Raw genomic sequence first — 16,577 nt, forward strand, 5'->3', positions numbered from 1 at the left:
TCACCCACAACTATAAATGATAAAGAATAACATTCCATTATTATCATTTACAGCAGAAGATAATTTATACCATATATAACATGTATATAATATCTACCAAAGCGAAAAAACGACTATTCTACAAACATGGAGAAAACTGATTTTTCTATCTTTTCCAACACAGATTTATATACATTTATATTCTATTAATCAGATGGGATATTTCTATTCCACATTCTCTGCCTCATTCACCAGTTGGCAGCAAACATGGCGGCCTGGCTGCTCTGATGTCACAATGCTCAGGATTAGGGGGTCACTCAGTTATGATGTCATAATGACATCATGGAATGTCCTGAGGGTATATAATCTCTGAGCACTGTGACCTCAGCGCCATTTCTTGAGTTGATGCTTTTGCTGAGACTTCACTTTGGTTGTGGAAGAGCGAACTAGTTTGTGTTACACATCTGGTGATTACTTCCATTTATTCTTCTTGATCTTTGATCAGAGCACAATAACACCGGTGCCACCGGAGAGCTTAGTTCTCCAATATTCTATCAGCCAGCTCCAGGTACCTAAGTCATGAGCGCCCGGGAGCTGCGCCAGCTGATTGCTGACAATGAGGCATGGCTGCGCCGACCAGAAAATCAAGGTAAGTGAAATATTTGGGGGAGATCCACAATATTCCCACACTATAGGGCTTTCCTGGGAGGAGATATCCCTGGGGTATGAGGGGACACATTTCAGGACAGACAGTGCAGGTTAACTAAGGCCAAAATAAAGGCAATTCTTTCTAGGGTTCCCCTCTCCCTAAACACCACAGCAGTAGAAGGACCCATCACTATAGCCAAAAAGTGTTTACTAAAATTGGAAATAATTCAGATAAATTCTTATTTGTTTATAGGTCAGGCCATAATTGTCCATGGACGGAGGAGGTCTCCTCCAAGAGATCAGGAAAGACCTTCTACCAGTGATGGAAGGAGGTCTTCTCCAAGAGATCAGGAAAGACCTTCTACCAGTGATGGACGTCAGAGAGACAGCAATGCTGTCACTGAGAGGAGAGGGAGACGGGCCAGAGATCCTCCACGGCGTAGAGGACAGGAAGAGAGCAGGGATAGAAGCCGCTCTCCTCTAAGACCAGCCCCTGCAGAGCCCTCCGGAGAGAGCAGCAGGGATGGCGGCCGTCCCCTCCCACCCATTCAACTGGAGGAAGTGGGTGTGATGACACCACCACTGCCACAGGTGGAGCCACCTGCACAAAACCTACCTGTGCAGGAGAGACCTTCTACCAGCGATGGACGGTCTCCTCCAAGAGACGAGGAAAGACCTTCTACCAGTGATGGACGTCAGAGCGACAGCAATGCTGTGGAGCCACCTGCACAAAATCTACCTGTGCGGCAGAGGCGGCAGCATTGGGTTCGCAGGAGAGCACTGCTAATTGCAAATCTCCCAACAAGGGATGTAACCGCACAGGAGGAGGCCGAGTCATGTATCATCTGTATGACCGAATATGAGATCGGAGAGCAGGTCACGGTCCTTCCATGTGACCACACCTTCCATCAGGGATGTATTACTAGATGGCTCCGCTCCAAACCTCTGTGCCCCCTGTGCCGTAACCACTGCTTCCATTGAAGCACCATGTTCATGGTGCAGACAGTGGTGGAGAACATACTGACCCCAGCCCAGGTAAGGGAGCAATGCATACATTAACACTACATTCATTACAAAACTGTAAAAAATATCACCTGTAACTTCCTGCTGTTCTGATCTCTCTTTAGTTTACCATCAGCTTTGGTCAACATCTTACCAAGCATGAAGGGCCATGAACACCCCAAAAACACCCGATGGTAAGTCACCTCTCATTCCCGCTGCCCCATGATATCTATATCACATGTGACATATAAGTAATTGTTCTTTTCTCCTTTTCATAGAAGGATGATCCAAGTCTGGAGAACATTGAGGAATTAGATCAGAATGACTTGTCCTTCATGTAAGTAGATATTAGAATTTGCTTTTTTATATTTTCCAGCTGATTATTAACTTTTTACTGGGAATCTATTGATGAGATGTAATAATTTGGTGTCTTCTCTTTACAGAAATCTGCAGAAGTTACAGATCATTTCCATAATGATCCACAGATCCCTCATCTGCTTCATAGAGACCCTGATTTCATCATGTGCAGAGATGCTGATAACAGCTGCAGCCCCAGACTATGATATCCTCATATATTCCATTATTTGTCCAAATGTTCCTAAAAATAAATAATATTTACCATCTCTATGTCTGGTTGTGACTTCACTATATAGAATGTTGTTACGTAACATTAGCAGCACATAATGATAAGTGAGGGAGGGATTTACCATTAGTTGGTATAGGGGTAGTGGCAACAGATAAAGGGGATGTCCAGCTCTTTTATATTGATGACTTACCCTTAGGATAGGCGACCAATATTAGATTAATGGGGACGCGACCCCCGGCACGCGCGATCAGCTGTTCTTGGTGCCGGTTGGATGTGATTATTTGCAGACTGGAACAGCACAGCGCCAACAACTGCATAGTGGCTACAGCGGGGTACTGCAGATCATATGAATAGGGTCAGGTGTGCAGTACCCGGAATCGGCCACTATATAGCTGGCAGAGCAGTACAGCATGGGCTCTGGCACCGCGTCCCACATTGCTTTAAACTGCTCGCGATACTCATCTCTCCACGTTCCTCAGCTCCGGTGTCTTCCGACTCTGTGACATCTCAGGGAAGAGGGCGCGATCACTACAGCGCCCCCTCTGTGCTGGGCAGTCACAGTGCAGAGAGCCGGAACACGCTGTGGAGACAGGACCTGCGGCCAGCGGGGAACAAGGAGAGGGAAGTATTTGATTATTTTTTTTTTTCTGTATGGAGCATTACATGGGGCCATACTGTATGGAGCATTATATGGGGCCATACTATATTGAGCATTATATGGGGCCATACTGTATGGAGCATTATATGGGGCCCATACTATATTGAGCATTATATGGGGCCATACTGTATGGAGCATTATATGGGGCCCATACTGTATGGAGCAATACATTGGATACGGAAAGTATTCAGACCCCTTTAAATGTTTCACTCTTTGTTTCATTGCAGCCATTTGGTAAACTCTAAAAAGTTCATTTTTTCCTCATTAAAGTACACTCTGCACCCCATCTTGACTGAAAAAAAACTGAAATGTAGAAATTTTTGCAAAATTATTAAAAAAGAAAAACTGAAATATCACATAACGCTATGCATATTTTATCAAACCCCTCCATGGAGCTGTAGCACTAAAGCACTAGGATAGCAGGTCGCAACTATGCAGTGTGTGGTCCTTAAATGAAGGTAAAATCATAATAGAAATATGGTATCACTTTTGGGATTCTGGGATCAACGAGCGATGAGTTATCCCAGAAGTTTTTAATAAAATGTGCAGGCTAGAGCCCAGTCCCTGTGACGTCATCCCAGGGGGGTCTCTCCCTTCAGCATAAAATAGTTGGCTGGGGGGTATAGATACTATAAGCAATGGGTCATATTCGATAACGTTCAAATCAAATCCACCTATATTGAATCGTCTCAGCGATCTTATAGTAAGTCTCTTCTTTAATCCTTATTATTTGGTGTAACTATTAATGTATTGAATTGTCTCCTTTTGTAAACATTTTTGTATAGTTTTCCTAAACACTGCCTCCCATTTGGATTAAATATAAAATCTAATCGTTCTGTTTCTTTTGTCCTGTAATCGTTCCCTTCCCAGAAGCCATACACTACCAGAATGCAGGCGTTTGGCCAGGCAAGGCCTTGTACTATATTTCAAACTCAGCCGGTGGTGGCAGCGAGTAATATTAATAATTGGGCTATTGTGAAGCTGACAGTGACTGTACAGAGGGCATTAACATATATTCCATATGTTGGAATCCCTGATGAAATCCTGACACAGTGACAGCATGGTGAGATATAGAGTGATCTCTGTGGAATACATGACAATGGAGATGTTGGGGATTAAACCCACAGCCTCATACATGCAAAGCATGCGCTCTACCACTGAGCTACATCCCCTGCATGTGTGTTATGCTCATATGCAAAACCCTAAGGGTATGTTCACACTTATTTGAAAGCAGAAATTTCTGCAGCATTTCCACATCTCTTGGCAGGAAAAACGCAGCGGCAAAAACGTGCTTTTTTTCCTGCATTTTTCTAGCGTTTTTAGACAGCAATAAATGACATGGAGATAGATAATGGAGATAGATTGAGTAGATAGATAGACAGATATATTGACCAACAGACGTACAGAGAGACATTTAGACATAGGAACAGACATATAGACAAATAATTGCACAACCACCCAACATATAATAACTTTGCACCCTGTGGAGCTTATCAGGCAGCTTTTAATGATTAAATAAAAAAACAAACAAAAAAAAATGACGTGGTGTATCCCCCCATGTAACCAGCAAAGTTAATTAAAGCAGACAACTGAGAGCTGATATTATCAGGCTGGGAAGGTCCCTGGTGATTGTGCATAAACATACCAGCCCGCAGCACAGCCCTCCATGTGCTCGCCAGAGGTAGTCTGACTGCCATTAGGTACCGAGATGAGATCCTCAGACCTCTTGTGAGACCATATGCTGGTGAGGTTGGCCCTGGGTTCCTCCTAATGCAGGACAATGCCAGACCTCATGTGGCTGGAGTGTGTCAGCAGTTCCTGCAAGATGAAGGCATTGAAGCTATGGACTGGCCGCCCGTTCCCCAGACCTGAATCCGATTGAGCACATCTGGGACATCATGTCTCGCTCCATCCACCAACGTCACGTTGCACCACAGACTGTCCAGGAGTTGGCGGATGCTTTAGTCCAGGTCTGGGAGGAGATCCCACAGGAGACCATCCGCAACCTCATCAGGAGCATGCCCAGGCGTTGTAGGGAGGTCATACAGGCACATGGAGGCCACACACAATACTCAGCCTCATCAGGAGCATGCCCAGGCGTTGTAGGGAGGTCATACAGGCACGTGGAGGCCACACACAATACTCAGCCTCATCAGGAGCATGCCCAGGCGTTGTAGGGAGGTCATACAGGCACGTGGAGGCCACACACAATACTCAGCCTCATCAGGAGCATGCCCAGGCGTTGTAGGGAGGTCATACAGGCACGTGGAGGTCACACACAATACTCAGCCTCATCAGGAGCATGCCCAGGCGTTGTAGGGAGGTCATACAGGCACGTGGAGGTCACACACAATACTGAGCCTCATTTTGACTTGTTTTAAGGACATTACATCAGAGTTGGATCAGCCTGTAGTGTGTTATTCCACTTTAATTTTGGGGGTGACTCCAAATCCAGGCCTCCATTGGTTAATAAATGTGATTTCAATTGATGATTTTTGTGTGATTTTGTTGTCAGCACATTCAACTTTGTACAGAACAAAGTATTCAATGAGAAGATTTCATTCATTCAGATCTAGGATGTGTTATTTGAGTGCTCCCTTTATTATTTTGAGCAGTGTAAATACAGTTATATAAAAAGTTTGGGCACCCCTATTAATCTTAAGCTTAATGTTTTATAAAAATTGGTGTTTTTGCAACAGCTATTTCATTTTGATATATGTAATAACTGTTGGACACAGTAATGTTTCTGCCTTGAAATGAGGTTTATTGTACTAACAGAAAATGTGCAATCTGCATTCAAACAAACTTTGACAGGTGCATAAGTATGGGCACCTCACCAGAAAAGTGACATTAATATTTAGTAGATCCTCCTTTTGCAAAAATAACAGCCTCTAGTCGCTTCCTGTAGCTTTTAATGAGTTCCTGGATCCTGGATGAAGGTATTTTTGACCATTCCTCTTTACGAAACAATTCCAGTTCAGTTAAGTTTGATGGTCGCTGAGCATGGACAGCCCTCTTCAAATGATCCCACAGACGTTCAATGATATTCAGGTCTGGGGACCGGGATGGCCATTCCAGAACATTGTAATTGTTCCTCTGCATGAATGCCTGAGTAGATTTGGAGCGGTGTTTTGGATCATTGTCTTGCTGAAAGATCCATCCCCTGCGTAACTTCAACTTTATCACTGATTCTTGAACATTATTGTCAAGAATCTGCTGATACTGAGTGGAATCCATGCGTCCCTCAACTTTAACAAGATTCCTGGCGCCGGCATTGGCCACACAGCCCCAAAGCATGATGGAACCTCCACCAAATTTTACTGTGGGTAGCAAGTGTTTTTCTCGGAATGCTGTGTTTTTTTGCCGCCATGCATAATGCCTTTTTGTATGACCAAACAACTCAATCTTGGTTTCATCAGTCCACAGGACCTTCTTCCAAAAAAAAAATTGGCTTCTCCAATTGTGCTTTTGCATACCTCAGCCGACTCTGTTTGTGGCGTGCTTGCAGAAACGGCTTCTTTCGCATCACTCTCCCATACAGCTTCTCCTTGTGCAAAGTGCGTTGCATAGTTGACCGATGCACAGTGACACCATCTGCAGCAAGTTGATGCTGCAGCTCTCTGGAGGTGGTCTGAGGATTGTCCTTGACTGATCTCACCATTCTTCTTCTCTGCCTTTCTGATGTTTTTCTTGGCCTGCCACTTCTGGCCTTAACAATAACTGTCCCTGTGTTGTTCCATTTCCTTACTATGTTCCTCACAGTGGAAACTGACAGGTTAAATCTCTGAGACAGCTTTTTGTATCCTTCCCCTGAACAACTATGTTGAATAATCTTTGTTTTCAGATCATTTGACAGTTGTTTTGAGGAGCCCATGATGCCACTCTTCAGAGGAGATTCAAACAGGAGAACAACTTGTAAGTGGCCACTTTAAGTAGCTTTTCTCATGATTGCATACACCTGGCTATGAAGTTCAAAGCTCAATTAGGTTACAAAACCAAAAAAAGTGTTTTAGTACGTCAGTAAAAAGTAGGTAGGAGTATTTAAAACAAGAAAATGATAAGGGTGCCCATACTTATGCACCTGTCAAATTTTGTTTGAATGCAGATTGCACATTTTCTGTTAGTACAATAAACCTCATTTCAAGGCAGAAACATTACTGTGTCCAACAGTTATTACATATATCAAACTGAAATAGCTGTTGCAAAAACACCAATTTTTATAAAACATTAAGCTTAAGATTAATAGGGGTGCCCAAACTTTTTCATATAACTGTATAAGATGGATAGGTATACACACACAGAATATCAATGACATTTACATAATGGATGGTCGTGTGATGCAAAGAATAAAGAGAGAAACAATATAAAGACAAAAGAAAGTAAGTGGGATGTGTGCAAACAATGCTCCAGAGTGTAACAGTATACAGTATGGGGGTCTGACAGTATATGGAGGTCTGACAAAGGGAGAACTAAGTGCAAAATCAAATAACAAAGTTCCTGGAATATAATTGGAGAGATTTTACTAATTTATCACAAGACATGGATGCATGCGCTCTACCACTGAGATACATCCCTTGGATGGAGACTGATAGGAGGTCACATAAGTGATGGACGATCCATGACGCCGGCGCTGCGGTTATATTTCTCCTTATTCTCATGTGACCATTCTGATACATTTCTTCTCCCTCCTTGTATTTGCTCCTCTGTTTTTGGAACTCCCATAACAATAAATAAGAAAGCCGACACGTGCGCCACCGGCTCCCACCCACTCACTATGTGCATTATCTCTGTACTGTGACCTCACTATGTGCATTATCTATGTACTGTGACCTCACTATGTGCATTATTTATGTACTGTGACCTCACTATGTGCATTATCTCTGTACTGTGACCTCACTATGTGCATTATCTCTGTACTGTGACCTCACTATGTGCATTATCTCTGTACTGTGACCTCACTATGTGCATTATCTCTGTACTGTGACCACACTATGTGCATTATCTATGTACTGTGAACTCACTATGTGTATTATCTCTGTACTGTGACATCACTATGTGTATTATCTCTGTAATGTGACCTCACTATGTGCATTATCTATGTACTGTGACCTCACTATCTGCATTATTTAGGTACTGTGACCTCACTATGTGCATTATCTCTGTACTGTGACCTCACTATGTACATTATCTATGTACTGTGACATCACTATGTGCATTATTTATGTACTGTGACCTCACTATGTGCATTATCTCTGTACTGTGACCACACTATGTGCATTATCTATGTACTGTGAACTCACTATGTGTATTATCTCTGTACTGTGACATCACTATGTGTATTATCTCTGTACTGTGACCTCACTATGTGCATTATCTATGTACTGTGACCTCACTATCTGCATTATTTAGGTACTGTGACCTCACTATGTGCATTATCTCTGTACTGTGACCTCACTATGTACATTATCTATGTACTGTGACATCACTATGTGCATTATCTATGTACTGTGACCTCACTATGTGTATTATCTCTCTACTGTGACCTCACTATGTGCATTATTTAGGTACTGTGACCTCACTATGTGCATTATCTCTGTACTGTGACCTCACTATGTACATTATCTATGTACTGTGACATCACTATGTGCATTATCTATGTACTGTGACCTCACTATGTGCATTATCTCTCTACTGTGAACTCACTATGTGCATTATCTATGTACTGTGACATCACTATGTGCATTATCTCTCTACTGTGACCTCACTATGTGTATTATCTCTGTAATGTGACATCACTATGTGGATTATCTCTGTACTGTGACATCACTATGTGCATTATCCCTGTACTGTGACCTCACTATGTGCATTATCTATGTACTGTGACATCACTATGTGCATTATTTCTGTACTGTGACCACACTATGTGCATTATCTATGTACTGTGACCTCACTATGTGTATTATCTATCTACTGTGACATCACTATGTGCATTATCTATGTACTCTGACCACACAATGTGCATTATCTATGTACTGTGACCTCACTATGTGCATTATCTCTGTACTGTGACCACACAATGTGCATTATCTATGTACTGTGACCTCACTATGTGCATTATCTCTGTACTGTGACTTCACTATGTGCATTATCTATGTACTGTGACATCACTATGTGCATTATCTCTGTATTGTGACATCACTGTGTTTATTATCTCTCTACTGTGACCTCACTATGTGCATTATCTCTGTAATGGGACATCACTGTGTTTATTAACTCTCTACTGTGATCTCACTATGTGCATTATCTATGTACTGTGACCTCACTAAGTGCATTATCTCTGTACTCTGACCTCACTATTTGCATTATCTCTATACTGTGACATCACTATGTGTATTATCTCTGTAATGTGACATCACTGTGTTTATTATCTCTCTACTGTGACCTCACTATGTGCATTATCTCTGTACTGTGACCTCACTATGTGCATTATCTATGTACTGTGACATCACTATGTGCATTATCTCTGTACTGTGACCACACTGTGCATTATCAATGTACTGTGACCTCACTATGTGCATTATCTATGTACTGTGACATCACTATGTGCATTATCTATGTACTGTGACATCACTATGTGTATTATCTCTGTAATGTGACATCACTGTGTTTATTATCTCTCTACTGTGACCTCACTATGTGCATTATCTCTGTACTGTGACTTCACTATGTGCATTTTCTATGTAGTGTGACCTCACTATGTGCATAATCTATGTACTGTGACCTCACTATGTGCATTATCTCGGTGCTGTGACACCACTATGTGTATTATCTCTGTAATATGACATCACTGTGTTTATTATCCCTGTACTGTGACATCACTATGTGTATTATCTCTGTACTGTGAAATCACTATGTGTATTATCTCTGTACTGTGACCTCACTATGTAGATTATCTCTGTAATGTGACATCACTGTGTTTATTATCTCTCTACTGTGACCTCACTATGTAGATTATCTCTGTAATGTGACATCACTGTGTTTATTATCTCTCTACTGTGACCTCACTATGTGTATTATCTCTGTACTGTGACCTCACTATGTGCATTATCTCTGTACTGTGACCTCACTATGTAGATTATCTCTGTAATGTGACATCACTGTGTTTATTATCTCTCTACTGTGACCTCACTATGTGAATTATCTCTGTACTGTGACCTCACTATGTGCATTATCTATGTACTGTGACATCACTGTTTGCATTATCTCTGTACTGCGATTTCACTATGTGCATTATTTATGTACTGTGACCTCACTATGTGCATTATCTATGTACTGTGACCTCACTATGTGCATTATCCCTGTGCTGTGACATCACTATGTGTATTATCTCTGTAATATGACATCACTGTGTTTATTATCCCTGTACTGTGACATCACTATGTATTATCTCTGTAATGTGACATCACTGTGTTTATTATCCCTGTACTGTGACATCACTATGTGTATTATCTCTGTAATGTGACATTACTGTGCTTATTATCTCTACTGTGACATCAATATGTGTATTATCTCTGTAATGTGACTTCACTGTGTTTATTTTCTCACTACTATGACCTCACTATGTGCATTATCTCTGTACTGTGACCTCACTATGTGCATTATCTCTATACTCTGACCTCACTATGTGCATTATCTCTATACTCTGACCTCACTATGTGCATTATCTATGTACTGTGACCTCACTATGTGTATGATCTCTGTAATGTGACATCACTGTGTTTATTATCTCTGTACTGTGACCTCACTATGTGCATTATCTCTGTAATGGAACATCACTGTGTTTATTATCTCTCTACTGTGATCTCACTATGTGCATTATCTATGTACTGTGACCTCACTATGTGCATTATCTCTGTACTCTGACCTCACTATGTGCATTATCTATGTACTGTGACATCACTATGTGCATTATCTATGTACTGTGACATCACTATATGTATTATCTCTGTAATGTGACATCACTATGTGTATTTTCTCTGTAACGTGACATCACTGTGTTTATTATCTCTGTACTGTGACATCACTATGTCTATTATCTCTGTAATGTGACATCACTGTGTTTATTATCTCTGTACTGAAACCTCACTATGTGGATTATCTCTGTAATGTGACACCACTGTGTTTATTATTTCTCTACTGTGACCTCACTATGTGCATTATCTATGTAATGTGACCTCACTATGTGTATTATCCCTGTACTGTGACCTCACTATGTGCATTATCTATGTACTGTGACATCACTATGTGCATTATTTCTGTACTGTGACCACACTATGTGCATTATCTATGTACTGTGACCTCACTATGTGTATTATCTATCTACTGTGACATCACTATGTGCATTATCTATGTACTCTGACATGACTATGTGCATTATCTATGTACTGTGACCTCACTATGTGCATTATCTCTGTACTGTGACTTCACTATGTGCATTATCTATGTACTGTGACATCACTATGTGCATTATCTCTGTAGTGTGACATCACTGTGTTTATTATGTCTCTACTGTGACCTCACTATGTGCATTATCTCTGTAATGGGACATCACTGTGTTTATTAACTCTCTACTGTGATCTCACTATGTGCATTATCTATGTACTGTGACCTCACTATGTGCATTATCTCTGTAATGTGACATCACTGTGTTTATTATCTCTGTACTGTGACCTCACTATGTGTATTATCTCTGTAATGTGACATCACTGTGCTTATTATCTCTGTACTGTGACCTCACTATGTGGATTATCTCTGTAATGTGACATCACTCTGTTTATTATCTCTCTACTGTGACCTCACTATGTGCATTATCTCTGTACTGTGACCTCACTATGTGCATTATCTATGTACTGTGACATCACTATGTGCATTATCTCTGTACTGTGACCACACTGTGCATTATCAATGTACTGTGACCTCACTATGTGCATTATCTATGTACTGTGAAATCACTATGTGTATTATCTATGTACTGTGACATCACTATGTGTATTATCTCTGTAATGTGACATCACTGTGTTTATTATCTCTCTACTGTGACCTCACTATGTGTATTATCTCTTTACTGTGACTTCACTATGTGCATTTTCTATGTAGTGTGACCTCACTATGTGCATAATCTATGTACTGTGACCTCACTATGTGCATTATCTCTGTGCTGTGACACCACTATGTGTATTATCTCTGTAATATGACATCACTGTGTTTATTATCCCTGTACTGTGACATCACTATGTGTATTATCTCTGTACTGTGACATCACTATGTGTATTATCCCTGTACTGTGACCTCACTATTTGCATTATCTCTATACTGTGACATCACTATGTGTATTATCTCTGTAATGTGACATCACTGTGTTTATTATCTCTGTACTGTGACATCACTATGTGTATTATCTCTGTAATGTGACTTCACTGTGTTTATTTTCTCTCAACTGTGACCTCACTATGTGCATTATCTCTGCACTGTGACCTCACTATGTGCATTATCTCTGTACTGTGACCTCACTATGTGCATTATCTCTGCACTGTGACCTCACTATGTGCATTATCTATGTACTGTGACCTCACTATGTGCATTATCTATGTCCTGTGACCTCACTATGTGCATTATCTCTGTACTGTGACATCACTATATGTATTATCTCTGTACTGTGACATCACTGTATTTATTATCTCTGTAATGTGACATCACTATGTGCATTATCTCTGTACTGTGACATCACTATGTGCATTATCTCTGTACTGTGACATCACTATGTGCATTATCTATGTACTGTGACATCACTATGTGCATTATCTATGCACTGTGACATCACTATGTGTATTATCTATGCACTGTGACATCACTATGTGTATTATCTCTGTAATGTGACATCACTGTGTTTATTATTTCTCTACTGTGACCTCACTATGTGCATTATCTCTGTACTGTGACATCACTATGTGCATTATCTATGTACTGTGACCTCACTATGTGCATTATCTATGTATTGTGACCTCACTATGTGCATTATCTCTGTACTGTGCCTCACTATGTGCATTATCTCTGTACTGTGACATCACTATGTGCATTATCTATGTACTGTGACATCAATATGTGCATTATCTCTGTACTGTGACCTCACTATGTGCATTATCTATGTACTGTGACCTCACTATGTGTATTATCTCTGTAATGGGACATCACTGTGTTTATTATCTCTCTACTGTGACCTAACTATGTGCATTATCTATGTACTGTGACCTCACTATGTGCATTATCTCTGTACTGTGACCTCACTATGTGCATTATCTCTGTACTCTGACCTCACTATGTGCATTATCTCTGTACTGTGACCTCACTATGTGTATTATCTCTGTAATGTGACAACACTGTGTTTATTATCTCTGTACTGTGACCTCACTATGTGCATTATCTCTGTACTGTGACCTCACTATGTGCATTATCTATGTACTGTGACATCACTATGTGCATTATCTCTGTACTGTGACCACACTATGTGCATTATCTATGTACTGTGACCTCACTATGTGTATTATCTATGTAATGTGACATCACTATGTGCATTATCTATGTACTGTGACATCATTATTCGCATTATCTCTGTACTGTGACCACACTATGTGCATTATCTATGTACTGTGACCTCACTATGTCCATTATCTCTGTACTGTGACATCACTATGTGTATTATCTCTGTAATATGACATCACTGTGTTTATTATCCCTGTACTGTGACATCACTATGTGTATTATCTCTGTAATGTGACATCACTGTGTTTATTATCCCTGTACTGTGACATCACTATGTGTATTATCTCTGTAATGTGACATTACTGTGCTTATTATCTCTACTGTGACATCAATATGTGTATTATCTCTGTAATGTGACTTCACTGTGTTTATTTTCTCACTACTATGACCTCACTATGTGCATTATCTCTGTACTGTGACCTCACTATGTGCATTATCTCTATACTCTGACCTCACTATGTGCATTATCTCTATACTCTGACCTCACTATGTGCATTATCTATGTACTGTGACCTCACTATGTGTATGATCTCTGTAATGTGACATCACTGTGTTTATTATCTCTGTACTGTGACCTCACTATGTGCATTATCTCTGTAATGGAACATCACTGTGTTTATTATCTCTCTACTGTGATCTCACTATGTGCATTATCTATGTACTGTGACCTCACTATGTGCATTATCTCTGTACTCTGACCTCACTATGTGCATTATCTATGTACTGTGACATCATTATGTGCATTATCTATGTACTGTGACATCACTATATGTATTATCTCTGTAATGTGACATCACTATGTGTATTTTCTCTGTAACGTGACATCACTGTGTTTATTATCTCTGTACTGTGACATCACTATGTCTATTATCTCTGTAATGTGACATCACTGTGTTTATTATCTCTGTACTGAAACCTCACTATGTGGATTATCTCTGTAATGTGACACCACTGTGTTTATTATTTCTCTACTGTGACCTCACTATGTGCATTATCTATGTAATGTGACCTCACTATGTGTATTATCTCTGTACTGTGACATCACTATGTGCATTATCCCTGTACTGTGACCTCACTATGTGCATTATCTATGTACTGTGACATCACTATGTGCATTATTTCTGTACTGTGACCACACTATGTGCATTATCTATGTACTGTGACCTCACTATGTGTATTATCTATCTACTGTGACATCACTATGTGCATTATCTATGTACTCTGACATGACTATGTGCATTATCTATGTACTGTGACCTCACTATGTGCATTATCTCTGTACTGTGACTTCACTATGTGCATTATCTATGTACTGTGACATCACTATGTGCATTATCTCTGTAGTGTGACATCACTGTGTTTATTATGTCTCTACTGTGACCTCACTATGTGCATTATCTCTGTAATGGGACATCACTGTGTTTATTAACTCTCTACTGTGATCTCACTATGTGCATTATCTATGTACTGTGACCTCACTATGTGCATTATCTCTGTAATGTGACATCACTGTGTTTATTATCTCTGTACTGTGACCTCACTATGTGTATTATCTCTGTAATGTGACATCACTGTGCTTATTATCTCTGTACTGTGACCTCACTATGTGGATTATCTCTGTAATGTGACATCACTCTGTTTATTATCTCTCTACTGTGACCTCACTATGTGCATTATCTCTGTACTGTGACCTCACTATGTGCATTATCTATGTACTGTGACATCACTATGTGCATTATCTCTGTACTGTGACCACACTGTGCATTATCAATGTACTGTGACCTCACTATGTGCATTATCTATGTACTGTGACATCACTATGTGTATTATCTATGTACTGTGACATCACTATGTGTATTATCTCTGTAATGTGACATCACTGTGTTTATTATCTCTCTACTGTGACCTCACTATGTGTATTATCTCTTTACTGTGACTTCACTATGTGCATTTTCTATGTAGTGTGACCTCACTATGTGCATAATCTATGTACTGTGACCTCACTATGTGCATTATCTCTGTGCTGTGACACCACTATGTGTATTATCTCTGTAATATGACATCACTGTGTTTATTATCCCTGTACTGTGACATCACTATGTGTATTATCTCTGTACTGTGACATCACTATGTGTATTATCCCTGTACTGTGACCTCACTATTTGCATTATCTCTATACTGTGACATCACTATGTGTATTATCTCTGTAATGTGACATCACTGTGTTTATTATCTCTGTACTGTGACATCACTGTGCTTATTATCTCTGTAATGTGACTTCACTGTGTTTATTTTCTCTCAACTGTGACCTCACTATGTGCATTATCTCTGCACTGTGACCTCACTATGTGCATTATCTCTGTACTGTGACCTCACTATGTGCATTATCTCTGCACTGTGACCTCACTATGTGCATTATCTATGTACTGTGACCTCACTATGTGCATTATCTATGTCCTGTGACCTCACTATGTGCATTATCTCTGTACTGTGACATCACTATATGTATTATCTCTGTACTGTGACATCACTGTATTTATTATCTCTGTAATGTGACATCACTATGTGCATTATCTCTGTACTGTGACATCACTATGTGCATTATCTATGTACTGTGACATCACTATGTGCATTATCTATGCACTGTGACATCACTATGTGTATTATCTATGCACTGTGACATCACTATGTGTATTATCTCTGTAATGTGACATCACTGTGTTTATTATTTCTCTACTGTGACCTCACTATGTGCATTATCTCTGTACTGTGACATCACTATGTGCATTATCTATGTACTGTGATCTCACTATGTGCATTATCTATGTATTGTGACCTCACTATGTGCATTATCTCTGTACTGTGCCTCACTATGTGCATTATCTCTGTACTGTGACATCACTATGTGCATTATCTATGTACTGTGACATCAATATGTGCATTATCTCTGTACTGTGACCTCACTATGTGCATTATCTATGTACTGTGACCTCACTATGTGTATTATCTCTGTAATGGGACATCACTGTGTTTATTATCTCTCTACTGTGACCTAACTATGTGCATTATCTATGTACTGTGACCTCACTATGTGCATTATCTCTG

At 40.1% G+C, this 16,577-nt stretch overlaps 1 non-coding gene across 1 annotated transcript; it reads right to left on the reverse strand.

Annotated features, from left to right (window-relative positions):
• Positions 1–3,973: 3,973 nt before the first annotated feature.
• On the reverse strand, positions 3,974–4,045 carry TRNAA-UGC (transfer RNA alanine (anticodon UGC)). Its single transcript has one exon. It is a non-coding gene; the product is annotated as a tRNA-Ala (tRNA).
• Positions 4,046–16,577: the final 12,532 nt, after the last annotated feature.

Source organism: Phyllobates terribilis, unplaced genomic scaffold, assembly GCF_046119375.1.
Source record: "Phyllobates terribilis strain yellow unplaced genomic scaffold, ASM4611937v1 Scaffold_81__1_contigs__length_6697587, whole genome shotgun sequence".
Classification (NCBI taxonomy): domain Eukaryota; kingdom Metazoa; phylum Chordata; class Amphibia; order Anura; family Dendrobatidae; genus Phyllobates; species Phyllobates terribilis.